The sequence below is a fragment of the Scyliorhinus canicula genome, chromosome 10 (assembly GCF_902713615.1).
Source record: "Scyliorhinus canicula chromosome 10, sScyCan1.1, whole genome shotgun sequence".
Taxonomy (NCBI): domain Eukaryota; kingdom Metazoa; phylum Chordata; class Chondrichthyes; order Carcharhiniformes; family Scyliorhinidae; genus Scyliorhinus; species Scyliorhinus canicula.
The window spans coordinates 80,450,882-80,467,567 of record NC_052155.1 but is presented as its reverse complement, the minus strand read 5'-3'; positions in this window follow the sequence as shown (position 1 = coordinate 80,467,567).

Genomic DNA, 16,686 nt, shown 5'->3' with positions numbered 1-16,686 from the left:
GCAGCGAACCCCACTGCCCGGGCATCCTGTGGGCTAAGACCATATTGAATTTGATAGATTGTGCTGACCAGGCACATAGGGCCCCCGTGACAACACGGATGCACCTGTGCATCGAAGTCTGTAAGGTTCCGGGCAGGTCCCGACTTCGCACCTGGAAGGACCCTGTTAAACATTCAGGGCGATCGTCACCTTTACGGCCACTGGGAGTGAATGTCCTCCCCTGTACCCACACAGTGCCAGGTGTGCCATGATCCAGCAAATATGTTGCACCGTCACCATTTGTGGTGGTATAACTAGGAGGTTTACAGTACCTATCTGCCATTGGTGCAGAGCACTCACTGCCCATTGGCTCAGGTCGGTCATGTGCCTCTCTGCTGATTGGTTGAGGCTAGTCATGTGACTGCTCACCCATTGGCCGAGAGGCAAGTAGTCCCGCCTACGAGGCGGGGTATAAGAACCCGTCGGACCCGGCAGTCGGCCTTTCTCTGTAAGTCGACTGCCAGGCACACAACTAGTTGATTAAAGCCTGATATATGGAACTTCTTCACGACTCGAGTCCAATTGATGGTACATCATCATTCTCAGCTGGATTCTTCAACGGCATGCCCGGTCGGGCAGGTGATCGAATGACAGGCACTGCTGGTATACAGGAGACTTGATGCGGCACCTCCTTTCCACCTCCTCCTCGGCCGGTTGGGTGGCTGACTCTCCATCTTCTCTGGCTGGCTCCTGTTCCTTTGGGGCAGCTCTGCTGGCTTAGGGCCCTCTCTGAGCAGCTGCTGCTCATACAGCCTCAGTGCATCACCCAGGGCTGCGGCGGCTAGTTTGAAGGTCACCATGCCTATTTGGATTCTGAAGTCCATTGCCCACAAGGGGTGAAAAGTACCCAATCTGGTTCAACAGGCTACATGGTGGCCCCAGCCTGCACTGGAGCCCGTGGCCCCACATGTCCTCCCACCCCGGCCATTCCCCCTGGTACTATACCTCCCGTACTGCACCGCTGGCTCCGTCTTTGCCTGAGGTAGAGGTACGGAGCTCGTCCGGCGCCCTCCAGTCGGGGCTACTGTGGGCGTCCCCCTTAGGTCGGCTGAATGATGCCCTGTTAGTGGCTGGTGCCTGGTTGTGGGGTGTTGTTGTGGGTGGTCAGTTGGGTGCCCAGCAAGATGGCTGCCTTACAGGCCAGGGCAATGGCGGTTCATGCCTGGACACACCGGTCCTGGGGGGAGGACTATCCGACCCAAGGCCTATCCCCTTGTCGTCCCTTGCTATTCCCCCCTGCCCTGGCAGATGCACCCCCCAGCCAGCCGTGCCAACAGCAGGACCAGCACCCACCGACGTGGCACTGGAAACATGTCCTACCTCCTCTCTCTCGCTCAGCAGCCCTGGCACCTATTTTCTGGTTTTTACAACTACAAGTGAACCTCGCCGTCGGTTATTCATTTTTCATTTTTCATGTTTTTTTAATTCCTCCTTGCGGAGGCGGAGCATCGCAGGAGCCCCGGAGAATACCGGATCGGGCCCGTTAATGATATAATAATCTTTATTGTCACAAATAGGCTTACATTAACACTGCAATGAAGTTGCTGTGAAAAGCCCCTAGTCGCCACATTCGGGTACACAGAGAGAGAATTCAAAATGTCCAACGTTTTTCGGGACTTGTGGGAGGAAACCGGAGCACCCGAAGGAAACATGCTTAGATACTGTACTGTGAGAACGTACAGACTCTGCATAGACTGCCAACAGGGTTTAATGTATGTGTGGAGTAGAATGCATTGAAGCCACTGTCGAGGCATCGGAGCATGACATTCCGTCGGTTATGCCCAGCACTGGCCACGATTTTTGGCTCACACATGATTTTCTGTCCAATCGCTTTTCGCAATTCCAGCGTTGCTGGATGGAGAATCTCGGCCCTTGTAGGTAATAGGCTAGCCCCAATTCTCTGCCTTCTAGTGGATTTTCTTTTTTCTCTCGGTGGACTGCATCTATTCCCTTTGAGTCTCATCTCCCAGATTAACTGAGGCTGCTCTAAAAATGAATGTAAATAAATATTTCTTATTCAAATGGGTTGCTGTCAAGTGATCACAATATCTCTTTTCCATTGTCCACACAAATGGTCCCCGGCGACTTGAGCATTGACACATAATAGTGGTTGAGTTGAATTAATTTATATTTCCTTGCGATAGAATGGATTTTTTACTCACACCCATTGTTTAGAATTTAATAGGGCTATTGTGAACTTGCTTCTGCAGGTATTTGGTCAATGGAAACTATTAAATTACAGTAAGAAGTCTTACAACAGCAGGTTAAAGTCCAACAGGTTTGTTTTGAATCACTTGCTCTCAGAGCACTGCTCCTTCCTCAGGTGAATGAACAGGTGGGTTCCAGAAACATATATATAGACAAAGTCAAAAATGCAATACAATACTTTGAATGCAAGTCTTTGCAGGTAATTAAGTCTTCACAGGTCCAGACAGAGCAACTGGAGAGAGGGATAATCACAGGTTAAAGAGGTGTGAATTGTCTCAACCCAGGACAGTTGGTAGGATTTCGCAAGCCCAGGCCAGATGGTGGGGGGGTGAATGTATCATAGAATTTACAGTGCAGAAGGAGGCCATTTGGCCCATCGAGTCTGCACTGGCTCTTGGAAAGAGCACCCTACCCAAGCCCACAACCCCACCCTATCCCCATAACCCAGTAACCTCACCCAACTCTAAGGGCAATTTTGGACACTAAGGGTAATTCAGAATGGCCAATCCACCTAACCTGCATCTTTGGACTGTGGGAGGAAACCGGAGCACCTGGAGGAAACCCACGCACACATAGGAAGAACGTGCAGACTCCGCACAGACAGTGACGCAAGTCGGGAATCGAACCTAGGACCCTGGAGCTGTGAAGTAATTGTGCTAACCACTATGCTACTGTGCTGCCCAGAGATAGGGAAGGCTGAGGTCATGGAGGGATTTGAATGCGACATGAATCCAAAGTCCCAGTTGAGGCCGTACTCATGTGTGCAGAACTTGGCTATAAGTTTCTGCTTGGCGATTCTGCGTTGTTGCGCGTCCTAAGGGCCTCCTTGTAGAATGCTTACCTGAAGATCAGAGGCTGAATGTCCTTGACTGCTGAAGTGTTCCCTGACTGGCAGGAACATTCCTGCCTGGCGATTGTCGCGCAATGCCCATTCATCTGTTGTTGCAACATCTGCATGGTCTCGCCAATCTACCTTGCTTTGGGTCATCCTTTCTTGCAGCGTATGAGGCACGATTAAATTGACAGGAAAGGTCTGTTGCATTTTAACTCCTTCTCAATGGAATGTCCTAAAGATTGTTTTTATGTCAGGTCTATCAAGCAGGCTAATTTCCAGCCTTGTATGGGCCTAAGTGTATTCATAGAATCATAGAATCCCTACAGTGCAGGAGGAGGCCATTCGGCCCATCGAGTCTGTACCGGCCCTTGGACAAAGCACCCTACTTTAGCCCACGCCTCCATCTTAACCCCGTAACCCAGTAACCCCACCTAACCTTTTGTGCATTAAGGGGCAATTTAGCACGGCCGATCCACCTAACCCGCACATCTTTGGACTGTGGGAGGAAACCGGAGCACCCGGAGGAAACCCACGCAGACACGAGGAGGGAGTGCAAACTTCACACAGTCACCCGAGGCCGGAATTGAATTCGGGTCCCTGGAGCTGATGGTAACCACTGTGCAACTGTGCTGCCCAGGCAAAAAAAGGTCACCTGACCTCTCAACTCCATCTTGTTTCAAAGCAGATTGTCCATTGTCTAGTTTGGTTTAAAAGCATTTGAACTGGTGATTGACATAAGGTAAACAACAAGGTCCAAGAAATAAAGTATATTATTGGGCGCTTGGAGCATGGGGCAGTGGTCATCAGGCAGCTGCCTTCTTCTAATAGGGAAAGACTGGAGGGCAAGGGGGTTAGACAATTGAGCATAATGCGGCAAGTGACAGAGATCAACACACTCAGTGCCATTCAGCTGTTTGTCCTCCAGGATCATTAAGCTGCTCTCACCTGACACGGATTGTATGCTTTTCCTATCTATTTAGCTTGTACATCATATCTAAACTGTTGCTTCTAAGTAAACTCCTTAAAATCACTTGAGTTCTTGACCTCCTATTGTGGGTGATCTGTGACTCTCGAACCTTAAAGCTTACATGCCTCCAGGCTTACAGCATCAGGCATCAGGAAGTTGGGGTCTGGGGGGTGGGGGGATAGTGGGGAGGGGGAGCTGCAGCTGAAAACCATCTTCTTATCCTTGCTGCCGACCCTCCTCCCATCCAAGTTCCTCCCCGCTCCCACAATCACTCATGTGTGGCTTTGGGTGGGTGTTTTACCAGCAGCAGCCACAGCCTGCCCAGCGGCGCTGCCTGCCAACATCTCTCTGGCCATCAGGCGAAACTCCTGTAGCCTCCATTAAATCCAGCCCTATGTGACTGTCAAAGATAATCATCTGATTTTAAAAATAAGCTCTAAAAGATGTATCGCTCCAACACCATGAAATAAGCAATTCAGAGAAGGTTTAGTCAGCTGATATCTGGAATGAGGGGAGATTAGCCGATGAGGAAAGATTGTATGGGTTAGGCCTGTATCCATTAGAGTTTAGAAGAATGAGAGGTGATAATAAAAATTATTATTATTAAATTATAACCTTTATTATTGTCATAAGTAGGGTTACATTAACACTGCAATTAAGTTACTGTGAAAAGCCCCTCGTCACCACACTCCAACGTCTGTTTGGAGACACTGAGGGAGAATTCAGAACGTCCAATTTACCTAACAGCACATCTTTCGGGATTGTGGGAGGAAACCGGAGCACCTGGAGGAAACCCATGCAGACACGGGGAGAACATGCAGATATAATACCCTGAGGGAACCTGACAGGGTGTATGCTGAAAGGATGTTTTCCCTTGTAGGTGATAAGGGACAGAGGTGTAGTGTGGATGACAACATATCGAGAAGGCTGGGTGAGGGGTGGGGGTGGGGTGCAGTTGGGTGCGTGTTGAGGGTGGCGCTGAAGTACAACTCAGGGTGACCATGTAACCTGTCAGCTTTGGATAGGCAAGGGAATACTCACCTTGCTAACAGTTTTTCTCTTTTCTTCCCCTGCAGAGAATGTGCTAAAGACTTTGGCTAACCACTGAGACCGTGCGTCACCTGTGCCAGACGGTGGCGTACCTGTGCCAGACGGTGGCGTACCTGTGCCAAATGGTGGCGTACCTGGTACCATTGGAGTTTGGAGGAGGACACCCACTCCCGGTGGCCGTCAAGGTTGACGGTCGCCCTGAACCTTTACCCCTCTGGGTCTTTCTAGGGGTCGGGTGGAGACCTGTGTGGACATCGCAAACATCCGCACATAGGTGCACCTGCAATATGACGGATTCCCTATGCTCCTGGGCAATGGATTATATAACCTTCAGTCTGTAACAGGCCCACCAGGATGCCGGGCAGCAGGATTAGCTGCCCCAGGTCCAGGGGGGCAATCGTTGGCACACATGCCTCCCTATAAGCACCGGTTCATCACGGGTTGCCCTTCACCAATTGGAAGGGGTTCCATTCCCTGAATGTGCAATTGGTGTGTGATCAGCAGCTGCACATCATGCACGTCTGTGTCCAATACCCAGGCAGCGTGCATGACGCATACATCCTGGTGCACTCTAAGGTTCCCGGCACATTCGAGGTGCTCCCTGGGGTGAGGGGTTGATACTTCGGCAACAAGGGTTACCCGCTGAGGTCATGGTTGTCAGGAGGCCCCTGGCTGATACAGAGATCTGTGCGAACAATGCCCATGCAGCAACCAGGAGCACCATTGAGTGGTGCATCGGCATGCTCAAGATGCGTTTCCGATACCTGGATCGCTCTGGTGGGCCATCCAATATAGCCCAGGAGGGTCTCAAGCACCATGCTAGCGTGCTGCATCCTGCACAACATTGCGCAGCAGAGGGGCGACATGCTGGAGGAGGAGGAAGAATGCCGAAGATGAGGGTGAGGAGGGTGTCCAGAAAGAATGGGACGTGGAGCCCGAGCTGGTAGGGCAGGGTCCCAATGTGACCTCCAGGGCCACTGCACACAGGACAACCTTATTACCTCCTGATTTGCCAACTAAGAGGTCTGGCGCCCTGTCCTACATCTCCATGCATCCCTCCCTCCACCCTTCCAAATGGAACTCTCTTTCCCTTAAATGCTCACACTTTCCCTGTCCCTCCTCCCACACTCCACCTTCCCTGTCCCTCCTCCCTCACTCCACCTTCCCTGTCCCTCCTCCCTCACTCCAACTTCCCTGTCCCTCCTCCCTCACTCCACTTTCCCTGTCCCTCCTCCCACACTCCACCTTCCCTGACCCTCCTCCCTCACTCCACCTTCCCTGTCCCTCCCTCACTCCAACTTCCCTGTCCCTCCTCCCTCACTCCACCTTCCCTGTCCCTCCTCCCACACTCCACCTTTCCTGTCCCTCCTCCCTCACTCCACCTTCCCTGTCCCTCCTCCCTCACTCTACCTTCCCTGTCCCTCCTCCCTCACTCCACCTTCCCTGTCCCTCCTCCCTCACTCCACCTTCCCTGTCCCTCCTCCCTCATTCCACCTTCCCTCTCCCTCCTCCCTCACTCCACCTTCCCTGTCCCTCCTCCCTCACTCCCCCTTCCCTATCCCTCCTCCCTCACTCCACCTTCCCTGTCCCTCCTCCCTCACTCCACCTTCCCTGTCCCTCCTCCCTCACTCCACCTTCCCTCTCCCTCCTCCCTCACTCCACCTTCCCTGTCCCTCCTCCCTCACTCCACCTTCCCTCTCCCTCCTCCCTACTCCACCTTCCCTCTCCCTCCTCCCTCACTCCACCTTCCCTCTCCCTCCTCCCTCACTCCACCTTCCCTGTCCCTCCTCCCTCACTCCACCTTCCCTCTCCCTCCTCCCTCACTGCACCTTCCCTCTCCTTCCTCCCACACTCCACCTTCCCTGTCCCTCCTCCCTCACTCCACCTTCTCTGTCCCTCCTCCTCACTCCACCTTCCCTGTCCCTCCTCCCTCACTCCACCTTCCCTGTCCCTCCTCCCTCACTCCACCTTCCCTCTCCCTCCTCCCTCACTCCACCTTCCCTGTCCCTCCTCCCTCACTGCACCTCCCCTCTCCCTCCTCCCTCACTCCACCTTCCCTGTCCCTCCTCCCTCACTCCACCTCCCCTCTCCCTCCTCCCTCACTGCACCTTCCCTCTCCCTCCTCCCTCACTCCACCTTCCCTCTCCCTCCTCCCTCACTGCACCTTCCCTGTCCCTCCTCCCTCACTGCACCTTCCCTGTCCCTCCTCCCTCACTCCACCTTCCCTGTCCCTCCTCCCTCACTCCACCTTCCCTGTCCCTCCTCCCTCACTGCACCTTCCCTGTCCCTCCTCCCTCACTGCACCTTCCCTGTCCCTCCTCCCTCACTCCACCTTCCCTGTCCCTCCTCCCTCACTCCACCTTCCCTGTCCCTCCTCCCTCAATCCACCTTCCCTGCCTCTCCTCCCTCACTGCACCTTCCCTGTCCCTCTTCCCTCACTCCACCTTCCCTGTCCCTCCTCCCTCACTCCACCTTCCCTGTCCCTCCTCCCTCACTCCCCCTTCCCTGTCCCTCCTCCCTCACTCCACCTTCCCTGTCCCACAGCCCATCACTTCTTCCCAATACCACAGCTCCCCCTCCGAGACTCCTCCCAGCATCACCACCGAGTGTTGGCCCTGGGTTGGCTGTATCAGTGGGACTTGTCCACGGTACAGAGGATGACGACGCCTCACTGTGAGATAACGTCTGCTACTCCTCATTGTTTGACAAAGTCTGACTCCTGTCTTTAGGATCACCTTCCACCAACCCCAGCATGTCTATTGGCCAATTCATCTCAGGGTCCCACATATCATTTGGGGGCGGTGGGGGTGGGTGGTGGTGGAGGGGTTCGATGGGAGATGGTGAACAGTTAGGGCTCACTCACTGGGTAAGCTGTCATACAAACAGGCTCACATTTAAAGCCCCATGCCCTGCTGCTTCTCACTGGGGGTGACAACAGATGGGATTTCATGTGTCAGGGACTCCTACCCCACCCCATCTTCAAGCAACCCCCCCCCCCCCCCATCCCCCAACATCCCCCACTCGACACACCTTCTACACCCAGGCCCAACCCATCCCTAAGACAGAGACAGAGGATGGAGGCAGGTCAGACTTTTGGTGAAAAAGTGTTTACTGGTGACTATACATTGTTGAGTCCTGACCCCGAACTATCACCTAAGTGGAGGTGACCTGTTACGAGTCTTGCCCACTGATCTGCGATTCCTTTGGCGGCCATCCTTTGGAGGGTCTGGATCTGGATGTGCCTGGCCGACATTCGGGTATCACTAGTGAAAATGTGCCACCCTGTTCTGCTCGCTGCTCATCATATGCACCAGTGGAAGGTGGCGGCAATTCAGAAGCACTGAGGTGTTCCAGCACCTCCTCTACGGAAGACATTGGCCCATTCACTTCCTCCTCCCTCGGGGTGCTCAATGGCCATGGGACGGAGGCGAGGCTGGAGCGAGCTCCTGAGGCTCCACCATCAGCTGGCGCTGCCAGTCCTGGAGGCCCATTCTCATCTGAACCAGGGCCTCGATATCCTCAACCATGGAGCACTGAGACTGGGACCCGTCCCTCAGCAAGTCAAACATGCCCCTCACTGCCTCGGTCATGTCCCTCTGACACTGTGCAATGTCCCTCTTAGACTGTGCCATGTGTCTCTGTGACTAGTCAAGGTCAGTCAGCATCTGACCAATGCTTTCGATGCCCTCCGCCATGGCCCTTTGTGACAGCGTGAAGCTCAGGAGTGCCGCAGTAATGTTCATGTGGGCCTGGGAAATAGGTGCCTGTGACTGGGTTCCCCTGTCCTGTGCCCCAAGCCTTTTGCGTCTTGACCCATGACTCTGACTTCTTGCCCCAAGCCTTCCACTGCGGACGCCACCCCTGGGAAGAATGCATTTGTAATGATATGTAGAGTCCAAGTATAGTAAAGGGTTAACAAGGTGATGTTCATGTCTATCAACACTACATGGCATCACTGAGTGATCTTACAAAAAGCTGCATCTCAAGGTATGCTGGGAGAAGCTGATGGAGATTTCGATGTAGGAGAATAATGTGAGGTTGAGTTAGAATGTAGCTTATAAATTAGACTGATTATTAATTGCTGTATCACAGATTCAGTACTATTATTTTATTATCTGTTACTCAGTAGAGTGTGTGAACATAATCAAGTTAAGTAGTGTAAAATAAATTAGTTTTGATTTAAACATTTAATTTTATCAACACTACATCTTTGGCTATCTTGGAGAACAAGACAAGGAATATAACAGCATTGTTGGCACCATATCCTGTGCTTGAAAGCGGTTGGATTCCTCCAGCTGTACCTGCAGGTGCAGGACAGTTGATGACTCCCCACCCTGTAAATCCTGGCTCTGTGTCTGCACCGCTATGAGTGATGGGATCATACTATCCAGAAGCACAACACTTGTCTGGGCTTCAGCTGTTTCCTGCAATTGGTCAGCCCTCTGACTGCCCGTGCCCTTGGGAATCCCTGCCTCCAGCTGATGTGCTGCACCATGTGTGAAGTGCGCATCAGAAGGCAACTGACCCAGGAGCTTCTTTACTAAAATGCCTCACCAAGGTGATAGTCTCTGCGATGTTGGCAGGTGCAGGCGACAGCAGTGACGAGATGTCCTTTGGTGCTCCGGGGTGTGCTAGAGATATGACTGCGGGCAGCGACCCTGGACGTCCCGACCTCATCTGTTGGAGTTCGAGCAACTCAAAAGACAAGCAACATGGTGAGATCTTGGGAGAGGGGTGACTCACTTGCTATAAGGACATCAGCTTTGCATTGGCATCTCACTTGGTTGCTGCATGCTGACCTCCGTTTCAAACACTGCATTTTCCTGAGCCTCGCCTCCTAGCTCCATTAACCTCTGCTCCGCAGGGGTTTGCACTCATGTCAGGGATGCCGTCTCCAGTTTTCTAGTGCTATTTATGGATTGCTCTGAATTCACCGCGGGACGCAGTCCTCGATTTGCGAGGCCAGCACTTTCGCCAACAGTTTGATATCTACATTCAGTAATATCGGGCAGCATGACCCTCACTGCTCCAGATTGTCATCCTCTTTAATATTAGGGAAGTGGAAGCCTACAATAAGGTAGTGGGGAGTTCCACCCTCTCCCTTGCTTCATTCTACGCCCTCACCAGCAGTGGCTCCCGGTCTGCCCCAAACTTTTTATAAAACTCCACTGGGAACCCATCCGGCCCCAGGGCCTTCCCTGCCTGCATCGTCCCCATACTGTCCATCAACTCCCTCAGCTCAATTGGGGCCCCCAGTCCCTTATTTCTTCTATTGTGGGAAACTCCAGCCCATCCAAAAACTGCCGCATCCCCTCTCCTCCAGCCGGGGGTTCAGACTCATATAGCTTTCTATAAAACACCTCAAACACGTCATTCACCCCCTCTGGGTCCATCACCACCTTACCCTATCTCCCTTGCCGCCTCTTACTTTGTCAACTGATGGGCCAGTTTTTGCCTTCTCGCCGTACTCACATAGTATCCCTCTGGCCTGCTGTAACTGCCCCAGTGCCTTCCCCGTAGACATTCACCCAAACTCCATCTGGAGCCTCTGTTTCTCCTTCAAACAGCCCTGCCTCCAGCGCCTCCGAGTATCTCCTATCCACCCTCAAAATCTCTCCGCCAGTCTTGCCATCTCCACCCGCTCTGATTTCTTCCTGTGTGCCCGAATTGAAAAGAACTCGGTTAGCTCCATGTAGCCCCGAATGGCTGCCCTCATCCGCTCACACACCACCTCATCCTCCAACAGCGTCCACTGTGGGCGCGTGTCTATCTGCTCCCGGGCCACGCGCAAATCCACTCAGTACAGTGCATGGTCAGAAACCACAATCGCCGAATACTCCGAATCGACCACCCCCACCAGCAATGTCTTATCCAGCATGAAAAAAAATCAATCCAGGAGTAGCCCATTGCACATAGGAAAAGTCGGAAAACTCCTTCGCCGTCGGCCTCCCAAACCTCCATGGGTCCACCCGCCCCTCCCCCCCGATATGCTCCATAAACCCACTCAGCTCCTTTGCCACTGCCGACCACCTCGACAACTTGGGACTCGATCGGTCCAAGCTCAGTTCTATACCCATATTTAAAAAAACATACTCAACCTTTCCGAGTCCAAGTCAGCAATTGTCCCCAACACCCGCCATATAAAAATTACATCATCCCAATTTGGGCCTTAGACGTTTACCAGAACCACCACCATCCCCTCCAACTTTCCACTAATCATCACATACCTCCCTCCCCGAATCAGCCACAATGCTCCCCACCTCGAACGCTACCCGCTTATTAACCAACACTGTCACCCCCTCGTCTCCATATCCAGTCAAGAATGAAACTCCTGCCCCACCCATCCCTTTCTCAACCTTTTCTGGCCCCCGATCTTCAGGTGCGTATCCTGCAAAAAGGCCATGTCTGCCTTCAGAATCCTCAGGTGTGTGAACACAAGCGACCGTTTGAACAGCCCATTCAACCCCTCACGTTCAACATGAGCAGCCTCATCAGAGGGCTCCCCGGCCCTTCCCCCGCCGATCAGCCATATCTCTTTTTGAGCCAGCCCCCGGCCCATGTCACGCGACCCTCCAGGCCCGCCCTCAGATGTCCACCGTCATCAATATTTTTCCAACCACTCCCTTGACAGCATCCCTCCCCTTCCTCTCCTCCACCCTCAAACAAAGAACCAGCCCCATCCCCGCCCCATGCCCTGCCTCCTGGCAGCCCCCCACTTTACTTCCATTAACCAGCCCGCCCAGCTCAGCACTACCCCAACCTACATGAGGTAGAAAGGGACATCTGACAGCTAAAGAACAACAAGGCAACAAGAGCAGATGCAGCCCCTGCCGAAGCACTGAAATGTGGTGGAGAAGCACTATTAGTGTGAATATATGACCTCTTTCCCTCATCTGGAAGGAGGAGGGAGCCCCAGGAAGGCAGAGGAAACGTTTCAAGGACACCCTCAAAGCTTCCATGAACAGGTCCAACATTGTCATCTGAGAATTCCTGGTCAAGACCACTTGAAGTAGAGGAAAGACATCCGGGAAGGAACTGAACACTTTGGGTGGGATTCGCCGTCCTGCCAGACCCATTTTATGGCACGGTGCATCCCTGCTGGCAGCGGGAACCCATGGACCCAACCGGCCAATGGAGTTTGCCATTGTGGGCACTCCAACGCTGTTGGGAAATCCGCGGGTGTGAGTGAGCTGCTGGGGAAGCAGAGGATCCTGCTGACGGAGAATCCAGCCCCTTTTGTTTCATTGCTGAGAGCAAGCAGAAACCAAGTGTTGCCAGCATGATCCTCCAACCACTACCTGCCCCACCTGTGACAGGGACTGTGGGTGGAATTCTCCTAACCAGCCTGTGGCAGCTTTGATGGTGGCCATGGTGATGGGCATGGTGGGTCTGGAAAGAGCCAAAACGCTGCAAACCTGGTAGCATAAAATCACATTGCAATTCTCCCAATGGCTGGCCGCTCTTCCTGCTGGCATGTGGCGCAAATGGCATTTGCATTGAATTACATTTCATGAGCGCTCATTAAAATGAGCTAGCATCCCGTCAGGCCTTTTAATCTTGCATCACGCCAGCAGGAAGTTACATCGGCGTCAAACCCAATTGCGAGTCAGTGGCATGCACAAGGCAATTCTCTGTTCACAATCGACTTTGGAAAGAATGCTGAAACTTTCTGAATTGTGCTGTTCCTTATGTGCTATTCACCACTCTGCTGGGAAAGTCCGGTTCCTACCCTCCTGTTTTTCTGGGCAGCACTGTGATGCTGGACCCATGGACCTTCTTATGCCTGGGGGTGGGGAGTAACAGGGTGCTACGCAGTAGTGTTAATCTGGACAGATGTGCTGTGGGACTCATGTTGGCGCCACAACAAATATCTGATGTACAACTAGATGAGGCATTATCAATTACGAAGAGACGAGAGTAGAGAGTAATCGGGGCTTTATTACGCAGAGATGTGGAGCCTCCCGCAGCTGCTACCGAAATGGCTGCAGCTCGGAGAGCACACACATTTATACTCTGTGGAGCAGCAGGCAGGGATCTACCCCCGTACCTGTAGTACAGGGGCCTTACCGTAATGTCCTCGTATGCAGTATACACAATACAACAGTGGTGACTACCACACTAGGGAGAGAAGGTGCTCATTACTTTAGTCCTTAAAACAACTGTTCACCACCACTCTGTTTACCTGGCTTGAAAGGCTCATGCTGATCCCTTTAAATAGTGTTCGTGGGCGTTTCCTTGTGCATTCAGCTGAGCAGATTGGGCACTAAATCAGCTCGAGACACTAAGTGATGTCACAATCTGTCCCTGTGTGTGCTTCTGCTGCACGCACAACACACCTGCGCAAGCATCTTTCCAAGTATGGAACACTGCCTGTGGGCCATGCTGGAAGTGGCCGGAAGCAGATGAACTCTTGGCTCTCATTATGCTGACAGCAGTGGCACTACCGAGTCCAGTTTTGCAGCTTTAATGTCCAATACACAATTTTGTGTAATTTCACCTCGTTCTGTTTTAGGGAAAGCTATGGCCACTGAAAGAATAGAGGCACATCCCAACAAGTTTGCATGCCTGCTTTTTTTCCTGACAAACAAGCTATGATTGTCTATGGATAAAACGGTCAACGCAGCTTCTTTAAATGAATGGGTGAATCAATAACACATAAACTATGAGGCTTGACTGCTGATGAAGTGCAGCTCCCTTTCCCCCTTTCTACTTGTCGTTTGTAGTGTAGCTCTTCACTTTAACCCCTCCATCGTTGGTTAGCTGTGGCTTCGACAGCTTCAGCAGTCACAGGTGCCGCTCACAGACTGGCATCGAGGGCAGGAAGCGTAGAGAGGGAAATGGTAATCAAACTGATGAGTCCAACATAATTTAAGTACATTGATTGTTTAATTGAGCTACATTTCCAAATTACCACGTAAATTACTGCCATATAGTTTTAATTTGAGCAGGCCATCTGTTTTTTTAAATTTCTAATGGTGCTGTGTCACTTTGGGGGAGTAGCAGTGTTTGTAGTTGTTCTGCTACTTCTTTATTCAGCTGCAGTAAAACAGGATACTGTGTGTAAATCCTCATTACATTCAAATTTTGATCTTCTCTGTATTGACTCTCAGTTTGGCGATTTGCTCTGACAGATAGTTGATATTTATTGCTGATGCAGTAGAATACTTTTATTCCTCAGTCTTTTGCAACATCATTGATTTTCTGACTTCTGCTTTACTCCAGTGTTTGTTCTTTCCCTCACCCAAACTCGGGCGGGATTCTCCGATTGCCGACGCCGAAATCGCGTTCGACGATCAGCTGGTGAGTCCGTTTTTCACACCGAAATCGAGCGCGGTGCCGTTTTTCTGATGCTCTGCCCCCTCAAAAACGGGTTACTCAAGCAGTACTCCGCACACCATTGGGACGGCCTCAGGACGTAATCTGAGGCCCTCCCCTGATGCTCTGCCCACGATGTGCCGATTTCTCAACCTTCATGAACCTGGCGTGGCGAATGCGGACTGTATTCAGCGCCGCCACTGTCGGGGTGGGGGTGGGGGGGGGGGGGGGATGGGGGGGAGCCATTCCGCTGGCGGGGAGGCCTTTGGCAGGGGCTGGAGGGACTGGTGGGGGGTGGTCCGTGGGTGGCGAGGGGGGCAGTTTTTGGCAGACAGGGTCCACGCGGCCAGTGCCATGTTGTACGGCACGGCCGCCGCAGACTGCCGCCGTGTGCATGCGCAGTCACGGGGGCTTTACGTGGCGTGGCTGCTAGCCCCCCACCATGCGGAGCATCGGTGCGGGGGCGCCACCCACTTTTTGGTCGTAAGACCAGACGCGCTTTCCAGACATAGCAGCAGAGTCGGAGAATCCAAACCTAGATCATAAGGTTTGATACATAATGCTCCTTACTCCCCATTCCAAATATCGCATGACCAAATTTTCCCCATGATGAAATGCTGTGATCAAATGTTACCTAAAATCAAAAACTAGTGTTTTGTGCTTAAACAAAGGAGATTACAATGGGATGAGACAAGAGCTGGCTAAGGTAGACTGGGAATAAAGACTTTATGGTGAAACAGTTGAGGAACAGTGGAGAACCTTGCAAGCGATTTTTCACAGTGCTCATCAAAAGTTTATACCAGCAAAAAGGAAGGACGGTAGAAAGAGGAAAAAGTGGCCATGGATATAGGAGAGGACCTTGAGATGATTGTTATCACTAAGCAGGTAGTGATGAGCAAGCTAATGGGGCTAAAGGTAGACAAGTCTCCTGGCCCTGATGGAATGCATCCCAGTGTACTAAAACAGAAGGCTGGGAAAATTGCAAATGCATTAGTGATAATTTACCAAAATTCACTAGACTTGGGGGTGGTCCCGTTGGAAATTAGAAAACGTGCACCACTGTTTAAAAACGAGGTTGGCAGAAAGTGGGTAGTTATAGTCCAGTGAGTTTAACTTTGGTAGCAGCGAAGATGCTGGAATCTGTCATCAAGGAAGAAATAGCGAGGCATCTGGATGGAAATTGTCCCATTGGACAGACACAGCATGGGTTCATAAAGGGCGGTCGTGCCGAACTAATTTAGTGGAATTTTTTGAGGACATTACCAGTACGGTAGATAACGGGGAGCCAATAGATGTGGCATATCTGGATTGCCAGAAAGCTTTTGAAAAGGGCCACACAAAAGGTGCTGCATAAGATAAAGATGCATGGCATTAAGGGTAAAGTAGTCGCTTGTATAGAGGATTGGTTAATTAATAGAAAGCAAAGAGTGGGGATTAATGGGTGTTTCTCTGATTGGCAGTCAGTAGCTAGTGGTGTCCCTCAGGGATCAGTGTTGGGCCCACAATTGTTCATAATTTACATAGATGATTTGGAGTTGGGGACCATGTGCAATGTGTTCAGGTTTGCAGACGGCACTAAGATGAAATGAAATGAAAATCGTTTATTGTCACGAGTAGGCTTCAATTAAGTTACTGTGACAAGCCCTTAGTCGCCACATTCCGGCGCCTGTTCGGGGTGGCTGGTACGGGAATTGAACCGTGCTGCTGGCCTGCCTTGGTCTGCTTTAAAAGCCAGCGATTTAGTCCAGTGTGCTAAACAAGCAAAATGTGAAAAGGATACTGGAAGTCTGCAGAGGAATTGGATAGTTTAAGCGAATGGGCTAGGGTCTGGCAGATGGAATACAATGTTGACAAATGTGAGGTTATCCATTTTGGTAGGAAAACAGCAAAAGGGATTATTATTTCAATGATAAAATATTAAAACATACTGCTGTGCAGAGGGACCTGGGTGTGCTAGTGCATGGGACGCAAAAAGTTGTTTACAGGTGCAACAGGTGATTAAGCAGTCGAATGGAGTCTTGTCCTTCATTGCTAGAGGAATGGAGTTTAAGACTAGGGAGGTTATGTTGCAATTGTATAAGGTATTAGTGAGGCGACACCTGGAGTATTGTGTTCAGTTTTGGTCTGCTCACTTGAGAAAGGACGTACTGGCACTGGAGGGTGTGCAGAGGTGATTCACTAGGTTAATCCCAGAGTTGACGGGGTTGGATTACGAGGAGAGGTTGAGTAATAATAACAGCTTATTTTCACAAGTAGGCTTCAATGAAGTTAC